At 37.2% G+C, this 11,701-nt stretch overlaps 1 long non-coding RNA gene across 1 annotated transcript; it reads left to right on the top strand.

The window, feature by feature from the left end:
* The first annotated feature begins 752 nt into the window (after positions 1-752).
* LOC148045002 (uncharacterized) lies at positions 753-11,450 on the top strand. Its single transcript, XR_015697157.1, has 3 exons — positions 753-792; positions 3,668-3,712; positions 11,223-11,450. It is a non-coding gene; the product is annotated as an uncharacterized LOC148045002 (long non-coding RNA).
* Positions 11,451-11,701: the final 251 nt, after the last annotated feature.

The following is an 11,701-nucleotide window of genomic DNA, read 5'->3' as shown; positions in this document are numbered from 1 at the left end:
CGCCTGGTGCACCAGTTGCGTCCCTACCTGAACCGGGAGGCTCTCACAACAGTCACTCGTGCCCTTGTGACCTCCAGACTGGAATACTGCAACGTGCTCTACATAGGGCTGCCCTTGAAGAGTATTCGGCGACTTCAGCTTGTCCAGAATGCAGCCGCGCGAGCGATCGTGGGTGCGCCTCGGTTCACCCACGTAACACCTATCCTCCGCGAGCTGCACTGGCTGCCTGTTGATCTCCGGGTACGCTTCAAGGTGCTAGTTGTCACCTACAAAGCCCTTCATGGTATTGGATCTGGGTACTTGAGAGACCGCCTACTGCCAATTACCTCCACTAGACCAATTAGATCCCACAGACTAGGCCTCCTCCGAATTCCATCAGCCGGCCAGTGTCGACTGGTGACTACCCGGAGGAGGGCCTTCTCTGTGGCTGCTCCGACCTCTGGAACGAACTCCCCGTGGAGATTCGTACCCTCACCACCCTCCAGGCCTTCCGCATAGCCCTTAAAACCTGGCTGTTCTAACAGGCCTGGGCCTAAAGACTCGCTGCCCCACTTCGAATGGTATGATTGTTGTGTTTTTTTTTAAACTATGTATGGTTTCTATGTTTTTTGTAACTTTGTTTGTTTTTTTTCCCTCCCTTTGAGTTGTGAGCCGCCCTGAGTCCCTTTCAGGGAAAAGGGCGGCATACAAATAAAATTAAAATGAAAAAAATGAAATGAAAATATGAATTTTTTTATCTTAAAAATTCTCCAGGTAATCTGAGTAAGATCTACAGCAGTACTTCCCAAATAGGTACGTATATTATCTTAAATTGGGTATTAGTGGATTTTTCTTTACCTACATTAGATAAAATGGATTTTCTGAAAAGCAGCTTTGGGCAATGTAGGAAAATATAACTTTAGCCTTAGCCAATAGTTATATTAAATTTAGAATGCTGAGCCTTTTAAAGTTATCACTGCTTTTGCACTGAACAATTACAAAATATTTTTCTTGGAAGAATGTTGCTACAGTGCATAATTTTTGTTCTTGAAATGCTGCAAAATGCCAAAACAGAGAAACTTAAAGGACCATCTCTGGACACTTATTAGGGGATAATTCACTGAATATGTCCACTGTGTACTTTAAAGTTTTATAGCTTCAAATCTTTAAGTTTTAATATATTTACACATGGAATCAATAATATTTCATTTTAAGGTTCTTAAAATTAACATTCTGCTTGATTTTAGCCTGCTAAATTTAAAATTCCTCAATTTTTACAAAGACTAGATATGCAATTTTGATTTTTACTTGGTCAGTCCTTTCTTACTGCATTTATGCGGAAATTGGAGAAATCATTTTTGTGATATACAGAAGTCATATTTAAAATATGAAGAATTGTTATTAGCATCACTACCAACATCTCCCACAGAAATGGATTACAAGTACAGTAGTATAGTCTGGGCTGATAAAACAGGACACTGAATAATCAAATTTTGCTCCTTTTAATTCAGAACTATTATACTTTTTGTGGAAAACACATCTAAATCAACCCCCAAACAATAACCATAAATAGGATAGCCTAATTTGTCAATACTTAGAATATCTACTTAACATTCACTGATGATGATCATTATCTGAATTCTATGGTCACAAACCTCCAGCAGGAATTAAATAACTTCTTTCCTGCCAACAGCCTGAAACGGTAGCTGCACAATAGATATATAAGGAAACTACATAATAGATCCTACATATAAAACCTTAAGATAGAAATACAGCTTCCAGTTTTTATTCAGAACACACTGCAACATTCATTGATTACAGCCAAACCTTAGTATAACTTATTATACCTTTCCATTCAAACAGTTAAGAGACATAAACCAAATATTTCCTTAAATCAAATACATGTCCAATGAAGTTTTTTTTAAAAGATTAAAAATAAATAAATTGAGTCATACTGATTCCGAGCCATGGTGGCGCAGTGGTTAGAATGCAGTACTCAGGCTAACTCTGCCCACAGCCTGGAGTTTGATTCTGAAGGGCCTTGAAGTTGACTTCCATAATCTTCCATTCTTCTGTGGTCAGTTCAATCAGGACTCAGATTGTTGGGGACAATATGCTGACATTGCAAACTGATTAAAGAGTGCTGTATAGCACTATGGAATGGTATATGTTATTGCTATTGCTATTCTCAAAAAAGAACCATCTATTATAAACAGATTGAGAAGAGAAAATAAAACTTCCCCACTCTCTAAAATACTCAAACACACTGTACATCCCAGTGGTGGGATTCAAATTTTTTTTACTACCAGTTCTGTGGGCGTGGCTTGGCTTGGTAAGTGTGGCATGGCTTGGTGGGCATGGTAAGGGAAGGTTACTGCAAAATCTGCATTTCCTCCTGATAAGATGGGTCTCGGGAGGCATAGAATAGATGGGGGTGGGGCCAGTCAGAGGTGGTATTTACCAGTTCTCCAAGCTACTCAAAATTTCTGCTACTGGTTTTCCAGAACTGGTCAGAACTGGCTGAATACTTTCTCTGGTACATCCTATCCTGAATAATAACATTTCCCTTACAAGCCTTGGATGGCAGTCCATACTTGTTTACAAGGAGCCCCTAAGATGAAACTGCTGTGAATAAGCAATAGCATACCATGCAAAGGTTGAAGATGATGAGTTGGGGACCAGAGGTTCCCAAGCTAGAGAAGCCATTATCTAAATGTATGGCAACCACTGAAGGCCATCAAACTGCCAAGTAGCGCAGAAAGGTGAAAGAAATAATTTAACCACAGGAGTCTAAACATTTAAAAGCTTTGAATTATTTTCTCTGCAGTGGGAACTGGACAATTGTGTTAAGACCTCATGCTTCTGTGCCATTAAGATTTTCAGCTTAGCTGAGTCATGTCTGGGAATCTTCTGCCAAATCTTCGCCAGTGCAGAGAGCTGAATTAAGGATTAAATGTCTGGAAATCCATAATTTATTGCCTAGCTTTATTGCCTAAACTAGATATGAAGTTCAACAGAAACAATATAGAATAATAATAATAACAATGTAAAAAGAGGAGCAAAACTTTGTATTAGACACAGCTGACAACTTTTGATAATGAATTCCCATTAGCCTGTCCATTTAATAATGAAACAAATGTTTTCACAGCAGTTTTCTACACCATGCCTTTTGAAATCTTTTCTCTACCCAATTAATTTGCAAAACTTACCCATATGTGGTTTTCCCTCTCTCTCTTCAGATTAGGAATTCTTCTTAACTCTTAAATAGTGAACTAACCACTTCATGTTTTAAAGGTTGACTCAGCCTTCCATCCTTCCGAGGTGGGTGAAATGAGGACCCAGACTGTGGAGGCGATATGCTGACTCTGTAAACCGCTTAGAGAGGGCTGAAAGCCCTATGAAGCGGTATATAAGTCTAACTGCTATTGCTATTGCTAAATGCTGGTTGGATTTACACATTAAACTGAACCATAAGATGGCTTGCTTGGTTTTTGGTTTACTGTACTTTTGGGAAGTTGGTCATTGTTTATCAGTAGCCCATGGTTTGTGATTTAGTATGATACAGTATATGAACTCAAACAATGGTATTTTAGATAAGAAATCAGAATAAATAAAATCAGGACTAAGTATGATATCAAGAACAGTAAACATGTAAATTTCTTATTTTAACTTCTGTTTGACTTGGCAGCTGAAGAAATGTGACCAACATTTTCCCCTCCAAGCATATTGAGAGGTAACCTTCATCAGCCAAATGTTATACCATCCATCACATTCATGAATTCATTATATGTGCATGCACAATCAGGAGAAGAAAGTATTTTAAGACTTTGAAGTCATTATTCTTACTTAAAAGTTCTTTTCCCAGTACCCAGAAGTACAAATTTCATCTATGTCAGCCAAATTAAGGGGTGGGGTGGGGAATTAAACATTTAACAAAACACCATTTATCTAAAATATCCAGAAAAGCAATAGGTTGCTGTTACTGCTGCTCTTCATTCTGGCAGATGAAGAAAAGAATTATGGTTTAGTTTAAATCATTGTTTAAAAAAACCCAGACCCACCATGTATCTTCTATGAATAGAGAAGAACACCAAAATAAAAAATTTCAATGTTTCTTTGGAATTATATAGTAAAACATAAGATTAGATGCTTCTGCAGTTTGTTTCTGATCAATTTAAACAAATGAAAAACTGCAGCAACAGTGCAGTCCGATTATTTTGAGGGAGTGATTTGGTACAGAATATTGACAATAGTGTTTGTAAGAGGAACAGCCTATGCCAAAATACTTTAGAGAAATAGATTTTGTGATCACAGGAGTTTTAAAAAATCATTTTATAGTATTGGCCTCAATCTTATTTTCCAATATTACAAATTGAGTAAGTCTGGGAAACATTAATAACAGGAGGATTAAGAAGCAATCAAATCTATAAAAATTGTTTACATTCAAAATCGAAAAGACAAAACTAATGACAGTAATGTTGATGACACTAAATGGCTTCCCAACTTACCAATCAGAAAGATGCTTGTACAAGAATTTTTTACTTGGCCAAAAGGCAAAGGTAGGTATTTTTCAAAGTCAAGAAACTGCCATTAAAGAAAGGTCTGAAGCAGTGGTGGGGTTCACTTACCTTCTCTACTGGTTCACAAATGTGAGTGTGCATGCACAGAAGGTCACGCATTACGTCGGGCAGGGGTAGATGGGGGCGGAGCCTCCAGCAGGTGCCACTACCGGTTTGCCCAAACCGGTAAGAGCCGGCTGAATAGCCCTTCTGGTCTGAAGACAAAATTAGGCAGCCCAAACTGAAATGTGATTGAGCACATATAGAACTTTTAAAATAACATTGAATCAACAGTAGTTCAGGTATAGGTCCAGCTACTAAATAGAGTTTTTGGGGTAATATTGAGAACTGAAGTTGAAAGGGATCCCATTTCAGGGGTACAGTGTATGGGAAGGGTGAACATCTGTCATTTTTCTATTCTAAGGTAGTATTACTATATTCCTTTCCCTTTTTAATACATATCCATCTTCCTTTCTTCTGTCCTCCCTCCCTCTTTTTTCTTCTATTCTTTCTTTCATTCTTCTTTCATTCTTATTCTTCTTTCTTTTTTTCCTCTTCTATTCAAGTTTCTTCCAAATTGCTTTCTCTCTTGACAATCTATTTGGGTTTTCTTTCTGCCTTATAAAATGTGCTTCTATATTCTATTAAGATCTTAAATGCTATCAATATTAGGATAATCTTTGTTGTTTTCAATTCAAGAATAAATCTTTTGGATTTCTTAATCTAAGATTATTTTGATGTTAAAGCAAAGCTACAAAATATTTTATCCCTGTTTTATGATTTTTTTAAAAGCTACCTACAAAATATATATTTTAAAAAACCTTTTAAAAAACAATCACATAGATGCTAAAGGCATATTGAACAAAGGTTCTATATCTGTCTGTCTATCATCTATCTATCTATCTATCTATCTATCTATCTATCATCTATCTATCTATCTATCTATCTATCTATCTATCTATCTATCTATCTATCCATCCATCCATCCATCCATCCATCCATCCATCCAGCCAGCCAGCCATCCAGCCATCCAGCCATCCAGCCATTCATCATCTCATATATTGTAATATGTATTTTTAAATGATGAGCCACCCATTTGCTGAGATAAGCTATAGAAATCAATTAAGCAAACAAACAAATAAATAAATAACCACAATAAGCAAAAACAAAACTTTTGCATTCTTTAATTTTGTTCTTATATGCTGAATATTACAAGTTTTGCTGCCTTCCTAATTAAAAAAAACAAAATGTCAAATTGTTATAAAACATTTTCATCTGTAAGAAATACCTTTTAAACTTCTGTGCAAACCACAAATGCCTGTCATCTAACAATTTTAGCATTAATGAAAATATTTAGGAATTCCTTAAATTTAATTCCTTTGATATTTTCTATTTGATTCATTTCTCTGTTAGTGATATCACTGCATAACAAAGCAATATCATTCTGCCTGTAGACTTGTTTTTAAATATCACCCTCATACTTATTTTAGCAAGGAGAAAAAGTAATAACTTGTGGCAAAATTCTGCTGAAGCTAAAGCTACTGTAGGTATAATAATGAAGAATTAAAGCAAACAAAAACCCAAACAATTATCACATTATGAATGTAATGCTCAGGAGAATAAATATAATTGGCCAAATATATATTTAGTTCTATTATTACTTCTATAATAATAGCTATGGCCCACAACCTTTACCTTTTATGAACTCCAATTTTAATTTCTTAGCTTTCCTCCTTACCATTTTCATGGATAAGTCATGTCTCCTGTTTAGAAACTCAACATCAGTAAAAGGATATATTAGACTTCAATTATAAGCCAGTAAACTTTCTAGTGGAAGAATATTTCCTTCTGCAATTTCTTGGCAAAGTGATCCCTTCAACTTTAAATTCCTTACCTTTCTTTTTAATGTTATGTTTTATCATAGAATTATATATAGTTATACATAACATTATATAACAAACATACATATATACAGACTGTTTAATGCTTCAGTTTTGATGCAGAAAAGGCAGTTCAGAACATATGTAAGTATGACTCTACAACCTATTAAAGCAAATAATGTTAAAAGATTAACAGAGTTGGATGGGACCTTATAGGTCATCTAGTCCAACCCTCGCTCAAGCAGGAGAACCTTACACCATTTCTGACAAATGGCAGTCCAATCTCCTCTTGAAAGTCTCAAGTGATGAAGCCCCCCACAACTTCTGAAGGCAAATTGTTCCATTGGTTGATTGTTCTCACTGTCAGAAAGTTCTTCCTTATTTTTAGGTTGAATCTCTCCTTGGTCAGTTTCCATCCGTTATTCCTTCTTCTGGGATCTTCTTCTGGGATCATGCTGCTACTAGAAGAGACTGCTTCTGCATCCAGAACAGAGGTGGTTGCCAATTTTTTTACTATCGGTTCAGGCACACACGCACGCGGCGCTTCTGTGCATCCGCAGAAGCGTCCGGGCGGGTGGGCGGAACCTCCTGCCACTGCTAGTACTGGTTCGGCCGATCCAGTCCAAACCAGCGGCAACCCACCTCTGATCCAGAATAACAGAATTATACAATTGGAAGGGTTTTTGGAGGCCTTCTAGTCTAACTGCCTGCTCAAGTAGGAAACTATATCATTTCAGACAAATGGTTGTCCAATCTCATTTTTAAAACCTCCAGCATTGGAGCACCACAACTTCTGAAGGGAAGTCATAGCACAGATTAATAGTTCTAACTGGCAGGAAATTTCTCCTTAGTTCTAGGTTGCATCTCTCCTTGATTAGTCTCTATCCATTACTTCTTCTCTTTCCTTCTGATGCTTTGGAGAATAGATTGACCCACTCTTCCTTGTGTCAGTCCTTCAATGTTGAAACATTGCTATCATGTCAACCCAGTCCTTCTTCTCATTAAACTAGACATACCCAATTCCTGCAACCATTCTTCGTTTGTTTTAGCCTCCAGCCCTCTAATCATCTTTGTTGCTCTTTTCTGCACTCTTTCCAAAGTCTCAACATGTTTGTTATATTGTGGTAATCCAAACTGGATGCAGTATTCCAGATGGGATCGTACCAAGGCATTATAAATTGGCACTAACCCTTCTTGTGATCTTGATTCTATCCCTCTGTTAATGCAGTGTTGGCTTTTTTGGAAGCTGCAGCACACTGCTAGCTCTTATTAAAGTTATTGTCCATTGGAACTCCGAATTCCCTCTTGCACTTATTATATTCAGCCAGGTACCACCTATTCTATACCTGTGCATTTGGTTTTTCTTCCCTAAATTTAGAACTTTACTTTTCTCACCATTGAATTTTATTTTGTTAGATGGGGCTCAGATCTTTCTCTATCTTGACCCTACCGTACTGAGTCATGTGATTCTAGAAATAATCATATTTTTTGTCAATTTAAAATGTTCTTTAAGACAAGAGAATTAACATAGGAAAGTTGTGGCTTTGGTTTATGGCTGTTAGAGGATTTTATTTAAAAAGTTTCATAAATTTAATGTTTCAGTGTCTATTTCCCTTACATAAGTTCTCTGTATTTCTATTATAGTATAATTATATTATAGTTATATTATACTTAATATATTAAGCCTTAAATACTATGTTTTAGCATATAGTTTCTGTACTACTATAACTCAACCTCCTTTCTTATTACTCTTTTGGACTTCTTATATCAATTTACATTATAACTTACAGTACACCTTACACAGTATTTTAATTTCTACTTAGCATATTTAGGAACCCATGGTGTAGGTTGTACTGAGCAAATGAGGACAAAATTTCCACCAGGGAGAGAGTTTTCTGTAGGGTATGGGACTGAGAAATGATCAATGGTTTCTTACTTCTGTGAAGCCAAGCTTATCCACAATTTAATCTACAAAAAAGGGATTTGGTCCAGTCATTAGTCTTAAACATGAATTTTTTTTCATGGCCCAGTTGTCCCTTCACCATGATAGACTGACAAGGAATGATATAGTGTAAACATGAAAAACGTTAGATATGCCCTGCCAAGATTTTAAAATATTGTCTCCAGCTCTTCTACAGTTTGAACAGAAAGTAACATGGGATCCTTGAATAAATTCCTACCGTGGTTCTAAAGCTAGTACTTTTTATAGTAATGCCATATGGAAAAGATAATAATTTTAAAAATATACTGAATGGCTGCTTCCCTTCACTTATATGCCACTGAAATGTCTTTATGGATATATTCAGATACTGCAATATGTGCTTCTTGGCTCTCTGATGCTACCAATTTTGTATCTGGCAATACCTTTTAATATAAAGATTCATTCAACGAGTTCAAACAAGACATTCCAATCACTTTAGAAAATAAGTGTTGACTGCAAAATGAAAACTGTGAATGATGTACATTGTTCTATTGCAAAATATTGTTTACCCCAATATGTCCAAAACAGAAAATATGTTTCTCTGTGTGAGATGAGATTTTTTTTGGCTGCAAAAAGTAATTTCTCAGATGAAAACTCTGAATGAAGTACATTTTTCTATTGCAATATATTTTTCCCTCCAATCTATCCAAGGCAGCAAAATGTGTTTCTCTGGGTAAGATGTGTAGGTTTCTGTTGCTTGGGTGTGTGTGTGTAGAGACTAACTATAGATAAGGCGTGAAAATCCAAATTTCCACTGGGCGCTATTGCATCTGTACAGATTACAAGATTCACAACAATGTGAATTCAGTCTCCTCAGGAATGGGTTGCCTACATTCGTTTAGCATTAGCAAGGAGACTATGATGAGGAACACTTCCATCCAGTGGTGGGTTTCAAAAATTTTTAGAACCTCTTCTGTAAGTGTGGCCTGCTTTGTGGGAGTGGCTTGCCAGCCATGTGACCGAGTGGGAGTGGCTTGACAGTCATGTGACTGGGTGGGTATGGCCAACTTATAAAATGTGGTGAAACTCACTTAACAACGCCCTTGCTTAGCAACCAAAAACCCCCAAGGATGACAGCTTTCAGATTTGTGGACTTCAACTCCCAGAATTCTTCCTCCAGTCATGTTGGCGCAGGAACTCTGGCATTGAAGTGTGCAAGTCTTAAAGCTGTCAAGGTACAAAACCCTTGCACCCCTAACCCTTTAGGAAAAAAAAACCCAGGGATGTTCAAACTTGACAGCTTTAAGACTTTAAGGTTTAGATAGGACTCTTAGAGATGGGCGGGGTGATTGGTGAGCCAGCCAATCATTGAGTGGTGGATGGGGCATGCGTGGTGCGGACGGGCGGTGGGAGGGAGCTGGAACCGGTTCTAAACAGCATGGTAGATTTGTGGAACCTCTTCTATAGAAGAGGTTAGAACTGGCAGGAACCCATCCCTGCTTCCATCCTTCAGGTGATCTCTAGAGTCCCTTTAAGTACAGCATTGCAGCTCTTTGTAATGCTGTCACATATGCTTGTTATGATATACACTTCTGTCATGTTACTTCATACCACTAGGCCCTCTCTTTTTTTAAATAGTTTTACAGTGTTAAAATCAGGGATGAAATTCAGCAGGTTCTGACAGTTCTGTAGAACCGGTAGCGGAAATTTTGAGTAGTTCACAGAACCAGAAAATACCACCTCTGGCTGGCCCCAGAGTGGGGTGGGAATGAAAATTTTGCAATATCCTTCCCCCAGGAGTGGAGAAGGAATGGGGATTTTGCAGTATCCTTCCCCTGCTACTCCCACCAAGCTACGCTCACAGAACCAATAGTAAAAAATAATTCACTACTGGTTAAAATATAACAGAAATCAGAACAAGAATAGAAAAAAAAGAAATGCAAGAAGAAAAAGAAGAAAAATAGGAGGAAAAAAGAAGAGTATTCCCACCATAGGAATATTTCAATAGTATGGATACCATTAAAAGAAAATTTCCTCAATATTTCATAAATCCAGAAGGACATTGGTTCAAAATGATTTCCTTAATTTGTTATATATCTCTGTTATGAATGCTATGTGATTATGATAAAGACGATGATATATTATTTTAAACCTCCCATACACCATAATCTGCTTGCCAGTCCATCATTTTCAATATTCAGAAAATATGAACACAGGTATATTAATCTTTCCCTTCTGCTATCCTGAATTTACTTCAGAGGGAAGTAATGAGTATTGTCACTACAAAAGGGCAAACAACAGGAGCTGTGGGAAACAGTTGATAAGCTCACCTGCCAGGAAAGTAATAAATCTATAGATCTGGATGCCGAACTGGGTCTGCAAAGTCCTGGACCCGGCATTCATGACTGACGGATTGACAAAAAGCTTGGTGAATTATAGATGGGACAAGCCTAGAATCTGGTTACATTTGAGTGACTCAAACAATGTTCTGACAGTTTAGGGAGCTCAGCAGATTCCATGGTTATTCATAGACAGTAGGGTAATTACTATATGCCGATGCAATGCAGAGCATTTGAAACTATTACAGAGATGAATTAATATAAAAGAGCTCAGTGTCGCTTTCTGGTCATTTAGAATCTTGGAGGTTGTAGATCCAACACTTCTAGAGAGCGCCAAGCTACAGAAAATGATGTTATTATAATTAATATTCATTACATTCTTGTCCCAAAACAGCACTTTTTAAAAGAAAAAAACTTAAATTCAACATTTTAACCTCAGAAAGTAAAATATACAGCTCAATATAGAAGGTACTAAATTTTTGGAAAGTGAATTGTGATGTTTGAACAAATCAAATTGCACTACTTGATCATGTTTAATCTGCAGGATATGATTGGAGGCTGTTGTTTTCCTGAAAGAAAATGGAGGAATAAAGAGGCTGCTTGTCTACTCCATCAAAAGCTGACTCCTATGCCTTTATTAGATGAAAGTCATGATGGAGTTGGATAAAACCATCACCAAACCCAAGTTGGGTCAATAGACACTATATTTTATTGGTATAGTAAATACAATTTATTTTATTTATTTATGGAAATAATTTATTGTGAACAATGTTACAATTAAATAATCATTATAAATGACTTATAAAGAAATAGATCATTAGATACAGTGGTGGGTTGCAGGCGGTACACCCCTGTACGAGCGTACCAGTGCCTGCTGGGAGTACCAGGTAACGTTTCGGTAGGGTGCACTGGAGGGCCCACCTGCCCTCCTTACCTGTATTTGAGCTCTTCCATGCACGGAGCATACGAGGCCTGTGCGATGCTCCACCGAGCAGCTGGAGCATCACAGAAGTGTCACAGGAG

This window comes from Thamnophis sirtalis, unplaced genomic scaffold, assembly GCF_051295495.1.
Source record: "Thamnophis sirtalis isolate CommonGarterSnake01/CBP01778 unplaced genomic scaffold, rThaSir2_p1.2 scaffold_6, whole genome shotgun sequence".
In the NCBI taxonomy this organism is placed as follows: Eukaryota; Metazoa; Chordata; class Lepidosauria; order Squamata; family Natricidae; genus Thamnophis; species Thamnophis sirtalis.
The sequence above is the reverse complement of the archived record's forward strand: the minus strand, read 5'-3'. Positions and strand labels throughout refer to the sequence as shown.